Source organism: Camelus dromedarius, chromosome 34, assembly GCF_036321535.1.
Source record: "Camelus dromedarius isolate mCamDro1 chromosome 34, mCamDro1.pat, whole genome shotgun sequence".
Lineage (NCBI taxonomy): Eukaryota > Metazoa > Chordata > Mammalia > Artiodactyla > Camelidae > Camelus > Camelus dromedarius.
The window spans coordinates 5,018,731-5,029,159 of NC_087469.1; positions in this window are offsets into that span (position 1 = coordinate 5,018,731).

The window sequence follows — 10,429 nt, forward strand, 5'->3', positions numbered from 1 at the left end:
CCATTCCCAAGGGAATCAGGGTGCCTGGTAATGACAACATAAGAGGTCCATTTCCATTCTGAATTGTCTGTTTTTATAGAAGTAGAGGAAGACTTCACTATATAGGAAGGTTAGAATGTGTAATCAAGAGACAAATATGTAATAAACTATATAGTAAACCCCAGGCACAAGGGCACTTTTGAAGGCAAAAAAAAAAAAAAAAATAGTGACCCAACATAGGTAAATGCGTCGTTGCAGAAAGATGCAGGGAGAAAGAGAGAGAGAGAGTTTGTGAGTGATTGACAGGGACAGTAAGAATTGCTGGTAAGTGCTCCTTACAGAAGCATTTTTGACTCCACATTGGTTTTCAAACAGTTTTGAAGCATGGAAAAATCTCATGTTTTGTTCATGCCTTTGAAGCACCTGTCAGAACCCAAAGGGCTGACTACAAGAGATGCGTCAACAGTTAATTCTCCTGCCGGCGTTTGTAGCTGTGCAGTGCAGACAGTAAAAGCACGGGCCGTGCAGCGACACTATCAGGGTTTGAATCCCAGCTCCACTACTTGCTGGCTGATGAACTTGGACACATTACCTAATAGGACAGGTCCAGCACTCCTGCCCGGAGGCGAATTGCTCTTGAGACAAGGGCTCATCCCCAGAGCAGGCAGGAATGTCTTAAGCAACATGGTCCACGAGCAAAAAAGAAAAAAAGGAGCCTCCATAGCAGAGGGATGTGGGCAGGGCAGGTAAAACAAACTGAAAAGAGTACCCTTTAAGAAATGAGCTCACCCCTACCCCGGTCCCCAGCACCGCGTGGGATCCTAGGATTCTGTGAAACACTTTCTATACACGTTGTCTACAACAAAAGATCTCTAAAAGGGGATAATCCAAAATGCTATGGGGGAAACAGATAAGAGGAAGGGGAAGAGGTAAGTCTTGAGGAGCTTGGATACGTGTTCACCAAAAAAAGATGACATCTAAGCGTGACTCTGAAGGATTCGTATGAGTCCATCAAACAGGACAGAGAGACAACAGCCCAGGCAATCACAGAGGAATGAATATATATGCTCAACCTCTTTTGACATTTAGATGTCACATGCTCATCTACTACATACTTAAAAGCTCTCCTCTTCTGTTGTGAAAGGGAAAAATATGCAAATAATTTTCTGTGATTATTTTTTCTAAAAAATTAGGAATTGAAACAGACACCATCATCTCTTTCAGTGACATAAATCTCCTGGAATATCATTGTGAATCAGAGGGAACCACTTGGGAGCTCTTAGAACCTGGCATGTTTGGACAATATGAGAAACGAGGGTGGAGTAGACTTAAGGGATCAGTGGGGACTGGCTGGGAAAAAAACCTGGAAGAGGAAGAGGGAACTGGACTGCAAAGTCTTATATGCTGTGCAAGGCATGTGAATTTTATCTGATAAACAAAGGGGAATCAAGGAAGGTTTTCAAGTAGAGATGATAAAATGTGATACATTATATGATAAGTTACTTTAACAATAATAATGATGATGGCTGTGTGGGCCACTTCTAAAATAATTCCTAATGATCACTACCCTTAATGTCCACACCCTTGTATGACCTTTTGCCCTTAAATGTAGTCTAGACCTAATTACTTATTTCTGATGAATAGAATATGGAAAAACTAATGGGACACCACTCAAAAGATTAAGTTACAAAGAGATTATGTCCTCTGTCTTGCTGGCCCTCTCTTGCCCTCTTGCTTGCTCACTCTTGATGGAAGCCATCTGCCATATTTGAGCTGCACCATGGAGAAACCTACACGTCAAGGAAAGGAGGAAGTTCTCCAGCCAACAGCAGCCAATGGGGACTAGATTCTTACCAATAACCACGTGAGTGAGGAGTGAGCTTGCAAGTAGACCTTCTTTTGGTCAAGCCTTCAGATGAGACTGCAGCCCAGCTAACACATTGATGATAGTTGTGCTCAGATTAAGTTGGGGTAGTTTGTCCCACAGCAACATAGAACTAATATGATAGCTAATATTTAGTTAGCCATACTGCCTTCCAGACACTGTGTTAACATTGCACATGCATTAATGGTCTCATCCAATCTTCGGGTGAATTGTATGAGGTAGGATCATGATCCCATTTTATAGGTGAGCATCTTGAGGCTTAGCCAGGGTAGAGAACTCTTCCCAGGTCACATGGATATTGAGTAGTTGAGCTAGGATTCTAATTTTAATTGTTCTTATCCAAGAATGTTAATTCTGAACCACTACACTGTATATTGTCTTGAATGCAGCAAAGCTCTATAGAAGTAGTGGGGGCAGGAATGGGGTGTGGGGGTGAGGGAGAATTGGACTTCTAGAAAACCCCTCACTAAGTCTACAGAAAATTGGAGGAGAGTAACTAGGAGCTGATAATATTATTTCACCTTTAAAGGCTATTAAACACAACATACTGTAATGGAATTAGTGACCTTATTAAAACATTTACTCACACGTTGCTACTTAATAAAATTATGAGTTAATAAATCTTTTTACACCTACAAATGTTACAACAAACCATTTATCTGAAGGGGAATCATCTGGTTACACTGACTCTCTGGTTCATTTCATGGGGTACTGGGAGTCTTTTAAAAAGCCAATCAGAGACTCTGGGAAGGAAGAGACTTTCTTGAGACTTCCAGTTGCCTGTAATCCAGAAGGACACTGAGAGATGTCCCTCATGTCAGCCCCACCAACCCATCCGTTCCTCTGGCCCACCCCTCGTCTGTTCATCTGGCAGAATGCTGGGAATGTCCTCCTTAGCCAAAAATATCTTCACCGTTGCCTGGAGAGAAAGCATGGCTAGGAGTGCAGAAATGGGAGTGGGCAGAAGCAAAGGAAGATTGTCTGCCTTCCAGTTTTGCTAGCGCAATATGAAACCTTTCAGAGAAGAACTGAAGGCTTGGTGTGAGAGGGAGCTGTCAAAGCACCCAGTGGCAGGTGCAGGTGTCTAGGAGAATGGGAGAAGGGACAGGACATGACCAAGATGGCTTCTTTAGCCCACAGATAGACACCTCCTTTCTTGGCGGGGGGAGGACACTGGCCTCTTTAGTTCTACTGCTTGAATCCAGACAAAATCTCCTTTTTCCCAAACTAATCCATCCCTTTTCATCCTTCATTGTAGAAGGTCCTCCTTTCTCCTTAACTGTCTCTAACAAAGTTGCTGACAAGAAATTTCCCAGAGACACCCTAGAATTAGCCACGCATTATAAGTAGGAAGACGGTATAAGGAACTTTTGACTGACTAGGATAATTAGACAGAGGAAGGTGTTGTTCAAACAAAACTAGTCAAAGTGTGGTACAAACTGTATGAAAATGCAAATTTTTTTAGTTAAAATTATTTCCAACATTGAAGAAGGCATTTGCCATCCTACATAAGGCTTCTGACTGTGTAAACATAATGCAGTACTTTCAGAACATAGAACATGATATAAATTGCTTGAATAAAAAAGTGGCCAATATCTTGAACATCTGTTAAGATAATTAGTCATGGTAACATTTATCTTAGCTGAATTCTCCTTTTTATGTTCCTAATATTAAGACTGGACCAGGTTGGGCAGAGAGATACACCCTCTTTCATGCCTCCTCCGGTTTAAAGTCAACACCCAGAACCGCACTCACACACCCGGTGGAAATCAACACCTCACTGCACAGCTGGACTTGGCTGCCTACCTGCTATGTGTCAGGCAACCTAACAAGACCATCACATACATGTTTCCCATTTTGTCTTCAAGATCACTCTGAGAAGGTTTCTGCATTTCACAGAGCAGGAAACTGAGGCTTGGTGAGATTAGGTAATTTAACCAGCCAGGAAGTAATGGGTGAGGAGGTGAATTCAGGCAGCCTGCCTTAGGCATCCATGCTCTTAAATCTTAGTGTAGCTGCCAGCCCTGGAGATCTGCTTACCTTTCCTTTTTTGGGGTGAAGATTGGAGCCACACACACTGAGCTACACAATGTTGAGGGTAGGATCATCCAACTTTGTCTGCCCAAAGCCCAGCTGCGTACTTGGCACTAGGTAAACTGCGGTAAATATTCATTGCATTAAATTTCAAACAACTGGACTTATCTTGATTGTTTATAAATACTCTGACAAATTTCTGCTTTATAAAGTCATCAGTAAACATGTTCATTCTTCCCTGAGCAGTACAAAGGCAAATGGCCAGGTGAAGGCATGTTGGCTTTGGCACTGTTTTAGCCTGGGTTCCTCTGAAAGCAGGTAGACTTTTTTGATAAGTGGTCCAAGGAAACAGGAGTGGGAAACTGGAGAGAGAGAAACACGGGAGGAGGGAAAGCGGATTCAAAGGTGAGTTCTCGAGTCGGGTCACCTCCATGAGTCATGGGGGTTCCATCCCACCAGGATTCTGGACAACGAGGTGCAGTGTGCCTCAGGATCAACCAAGTGAAAGACAGAAGAGCATCTACCCACCGGCTCCATCCCCCACTGGTCAGAGGCTGCCCCTGGGGTCCTGATGCACCTCACGTCCAGGCTGCACCTACAGGTACCTCAAATCGGAGAAGCCTGGGCAGAAAGTGAGAGGTACGTGTGGAAGCAGGGCCACAGCCTGGGGTTGTCTCGGAAAGTGGGATCTGCCAGGAAGTGTGGCGGTGGTTAAAGGAGAAGGAGACGCACACTCCGTGGACAGAGTCACCTCAGAAGGCAAGACAGAGGGACCCCGAGGTGCGGGGTTGTCAGCTTTTATGACCTTGGTAACTTCATATGCTAACAAGTGAGAGGATAATTCCAACTACTTTGAGGAAGGGGCGGAGTTTCCCAGAAATTGTGCCACTGCCCACGTTTTGACCTTTTATGGTCAGCCTTGGAGCTGTCGTGGCGCCAGTGGGGGTGCTATTTAACATGCTCATATATTATAATGAGTGTGCAATGAAGCTCCAGGTCTATTGGAAGTCAAGTCTCCTGCCATCTTGGGCCTCAAGGTCTGTTGGGAATTGAATCTCCTGCTATCTTGGGCCTAGTGGGGTTTTAACCAGTTTATGTTCCAGCCTCAATTGCTGGGTCATTCCTTTAAGGGTTGTGCCCTGCCCCTTTCTCTCCTGTTTCACAGGGAACAATGTGGGTGTTGGGGGTGGAGGCAGGGACAGAGGTACTGGTTAAAATGGCAGAGGGCATCTAAGGTTTAGCCTAGCCTTATTCCAGAGAGGTTTGGAAAGTGCATTTTCTCAGTCTCAAAGCAACAAATTAGAGGTCTATTCAGATTAAAAACCTTCCTTTTAAAATGCGAATTTAAAAACCCTGAGAGGGCCCAGGTTAATTCTACTGGTCATTCAAGCCTACTGTGAACGCTTTAGTGGGATTGCCTAAAATGCCGTGGATGCTTGCCAGGAAATGTGAGTTCAGATGAGAAATAATGGGAGGAGGATAAAGAAAGTAATAGATGACTGTCACACCTGGGAAAAGAGCAGGAGGGCGCATTGTGGCTTGAAGCATCGGCCACACCAGGTCGAGTGTGTCTATCAGCGTGAGCTGCGGCAGCGACACGGAGTATGTGACTCTACGTTGGTATTAAGGCTGCTTTTCTTGAGCTCTCATATGAGAAGTATAAAAACATATTCACAGAAGAAACGGACACGTTCCTGATATCTTTAGCAAAATTTTAGAATTCTCAGCCTGGTTTACAATGAGGACTTTTGTTTCCTTGGAAAGTATCAGGCTATTCAGGTGATTTGGAGTTTACCAAAAAAAAAAAAAAAACCCAAAAAACAAAAAAACCCCAGAAACTTCCTCCTGTTTTAGCAACTTGGTTGTTCAAGGTGGAGGTGGACTGCAGGGTGGAGGCGGGGCAGCCGGATCCTGGAGTGATGCTTATCAGGAAGAATCATGCTAGAGGAGCAGTAATCACTAGACATATCAGTGAGGAAAACAATCAGCTCTTCACTAATAAAGATAATGACATTAATGACAGCAAACTCTAGTAAAGCATGGATTTGATGCCAGGCACGGTTCTGAGCATTTTATGTATATTAAGTAATTAAGAAATAGCTTATGAAATAGATACTGTCATTATCTGTGTTTTACAGATGAGGAAACTGAGGCACAAAGACTTAAGGAACCTGTTCAAGGTCACACAGGTAGTAAACGAATGGCAGGGCTGTGAGTCAAATTCAGGTAACCAGGCTCCAGAGTCCAGCTCCAAAGCATCCTGACCACGAACACACTCAGGGAGACCTGTGTGACTCCTGCCGGGAAAAGTCCGGGACTAGGAGGCAAGCACCCGTGAGTACATGAGTACAGTTGCTGAGCAGCTGGGATAGGCATGGGGCTAGGGTGAAGCCCACGCCATCTGGGCATTCATGTTTCTCCAAAAGACGTCCAACAGAGAGAGGAACTTTGGGTAACGCTCATTGTGGAAAAGCAGAAATGTGAGGTTCGTTAAGACTGGACTCTTCTCACAGGCCTAGTGCAGAAGAGAGGGTGTGCTGTGTGCAGGTGTGTTCGCACACTCCCCTCTGTGCGTGTGGCTACCTTGGTCCAGGTCACCAGCATCTCTTACCCGAGCTACTACAGCACCTCTTCATCAATGGTGTCTCTGGTTTCACACTTGCCCCCTCCTGTCCACACTTTCTACCACAGACAGCATGCTCTGTGAAAAACATCAACTAACACATGCCATCCTTTTGCTTAAAGTATTTTAGTGGCCTCCCATCGCTTTTTGGATAAAATCTGAGCCTCTTGCCATGGCCTGCTGGGGCTTCGCATAGTGATGCTTCTTCCTTTCTATCCAACTGCATCCCTCGTCCCTTCTGCATTGCTCTGGACCAGATAATCATGGGCCCTGTTTCAGGCCAGCCCCTGGTCTACCTTGAGGCCTTTCCACAAGCTGCTCCCGTTACTCAGAGTATTCCTTCCAGCACTCGATCTGGCTGGCTCCTTCTCACTCTTCTGTTTTGTTCTCTTCTGTTTCTTTTTAACCCTCGGTGCAGATCTGAGTGAATCATACTCCTAAGTTTGTAGCCTGTCATCATGACTAGAACATTCAAGGCTCTTCCTTCATTCCATTAAAAATTACTTCCCTCTTCTCACCTAATCCTTACCTGCATCCCCCTCCCCTCCATAGGCAGGACTGAGATTGGCTCTAATTTATCCCCTAATTTATCCTCATGAAATAGGTTGTGATATTTCTAGTGTGTGTTTTCAGTGTACATAAAAAGCACCATTCTTTGAGCCTCTTTTTTTCTGCCTTTTTCACTCAACATTAAGACTTCTAGAGCCATCCATACCCTTGTTCATCCTGCCCATTGCTCCTGAGTGTTCTAAGATAATCCCTAGCAATCATTTGCCCTCATCATGGACCCCTTCCAATTCCCTCTTCTCACAAACATTATCGTAATAAACATTCTAGAATGTGTTTTCCTACAGACCTGAGCAAAAGTATCTCTGGCATGTATGTGAGGGAGCCAGGTCCCTGGACCCCAGGCACACACAGATTCCACTTTGGTAAACACGCATGGTGTGCTTCCCAGAAAGCCATCACTGTTTTATTCTCCTTCTCTAGGCCTCAGGGAACTTTTTCTGAGACTGCAAACTTAATTCTCTCTCCCCTTTATCTGTCTCTCAACTCCCCGTTGCCTTCATAAAGTGTGTCCCACTTTGTATCTGCTGTGTCTGTTTACTCGTGCTTTGATTGCCTCTCTGTCTCTACATTTCTTGAGGCCAAAGTGGTGGTGCCTGTTTTATCCCCCACCATAATCTCAGAACCTAGTGTCCGGCACATAATATATACTCAAAAAGCATTTTCCGAACAAGTGAATAAACAAGTACACAGGGCTTGGTGGTGAATAACGGCTCAAATGTGCGTTGAAAGCCCCATTATCATGGGTACCACAGCACTAGGTGACGGTGCTAAGAGCTCCCTCACCTCATGAAAGACTTTTTCAAGTCAAATGGAATCACATCCGGGAAAGAGCCTCCAACCACCTGTATCCTGGCAGTAGAATTGGGTTAACTGTTAAAAGCTGTATGAAGACCTAAAAATGGGGGACATATTCCAGGTTTGTCTGCAGAACTCAGCAAGTTCTTTCTCTGCCCTGTAACTGCTCACACGTCTGTCTATGAAGCTGTCCTTCTCTGTTCCCCATGACAGCATCAGTACCTTCTCCTCTGGAACAATTGTATTCCCCTTTCCCATTTCTTAGCCTTGGATTCACTCTCCATCACTTAGAATCTTCAAGCTCATCGTAGGATGGATGTTTTCCCCTTGGCTCTTGTCTGCCTGCTGCAGGAACAGTTTTCTTAATGCAGGGAACTTGGATCTAATAGGGGTTTAGCAGTAATTGTGCAGAAGAAGAGCATCTAATTGGATATTCGTGTCATTTTCTTAAAGGTCACCTCCCCGTCCCAATCTTTGCTGCTTCCAAGGCTATTTCTGAAACCTCATTTTAATGGCATGATACCACTGAGGTCACATCCCTCTGTAGTCTACAGGTTCCCTCCCCTGCTTCCAATCCGTGGTTTTATGAGTTAGTTCAAAGCCTCCATCTTTGCTCCAAAGTGTCATCTGGGAACCACGCCTGCTACAGCTGCTTTGTACGAAGTCCCCAGGTGGACCCAGGAAGCTGTGTCCACACCCTGCAGTTCATTTCTTCAGCAGAAGAACCACTAAGCCGACATGAAACGAGTAGGCTTTTTCTGATTTATGGGACAGCTGCCTCACTTTGATTGAATTCTGTTTAAATAACTTGGGTTTTAGGAGGATCAAGTGAAAAATGTTTTCCGAATGGATTCAAAATCAACTTCTGTTTGCTTGAAGATTTACCAGTGGTTCATCAGTCCACCAGTCAGTGCTGGCCTCAATTTGAGTTTCCTTCCCAAATGATGCTGCAAGCCCGCAGGTCCTCACTAAATTATGGGGGAAAGTCAGGAGCCCGCGTGTTCTCACACCTCCTGCTGCCATAATAGAGATAGTCATCGAGGAATTTCAAATCGCAGTTGCAAAAAGAATCACAAGTTTAGGCCAAGTTTTTCTGTTTCTGAGCATTTTTTCATCAACAAGGAAAAGCCTAAAGTTCTTTTCCAAACTCTAGGGTATCATTTAGATTGCCATCAAAGAAACAGTGTTCCCTGGAAATGATTTACCTTCTAATATTTTTCATGTGTGTTTACAGACCTTCCAGAGTTTGTGACATTGGTTCCTGAAAACCCAACACCTGGCACAAGGGAGCATTTGAACCATCTCACCCTAGCCATGCTCAGACATTGCTGCTCTCAGGAAAAGAAGTATGTCACTGCTTTGTTCCCGTTTCACAATGTCAGTGAATAAAAATAAAGGTAATTATGATTAAGTGGCTAAAATGAATTGTGTGGGTGATATGGGCCAGGCTCTGGGATAAGCTCATATAATCTCATGTAATGGTCTAAACTGCCCTGGGCGACTCAGCTGAAGCTTGGAGACCTTAATAAATCACCCAAGTTCCCATGGCTGGTAAGTGGCAGAGCCTGGATGTGAGACGAAGTCTGATTCCATAGCCGGTTCTCATAAGCACTACACGGCCCTCTTCCCTAAACCGCCATCAGAAGGTCCTCAGCATCCTTCATCAGCCCTTACAGATTCAGACAGGTTCTCTTCATATCTACCGTGGTCCACAAATTTTTAAGAAACCGGATCTTTGTTGCTCTTGGCAATTCCTCTTAAGGCATGTGGGAGCTTCAGTCACAGCTTATGAGAAGAAATCAACAAATAAACAACCAAATGAGTGCTGTTATTTGCTTTCAGTGCATTAATTTTTTTTTAACTCCTAGAGAACACCACAGTGGCCACAAGATGTGTAAAGAGTTAAGAACATTGAATCATACAGAAGTAATCGTTTCTATGTGATACAGCATCCAGGGAGGAATTTAGTAGAGGAAATAATCCCCCATTTTTAAAGACAGGTTTAAGGAAATAATTGCTTACCCATTGGCAAAGAAAGGGATACAAAATGTCTATTCCCATTGTGGCTGTGTTCCAAGTACATGGCTGATTTGTCCTCGACTTCACCATGTGAGGAAGGAAGAAATACAGGGAGTCAGAAAATTGAGGGGTTTAAGGACACACAAACCTCACTCTGTCACAGTGGGGTCATTTTCTTTCATCTGTTTAAACCTACGGCTTGACCATCTACTATGTGCTTGGCCCAAGTCAACACCCTGAGCATCAGTTGGTAAACAGCACAGAAATGGTCGCTGCCCTGCAGACCTCCACCTGGTGTCATTTCACTGTCATAAAACTCAGGGGTGCAGATATGAAAACTTTATTTCTCTATAACTTAATTTAACTTAGATCTCAAGCTCTAATATCCTTTCGGTAGCAAGAAATGATCTTGCAGATTCCAGGTGAAACTCACTTCCTTCTGGATGAAAACGCAGCCTCATTTGGGTGAAGAATTGGTTCGTGTATTTCTCCATCCTCTTTCCCCTTCTTTGGGGGGTCATTTA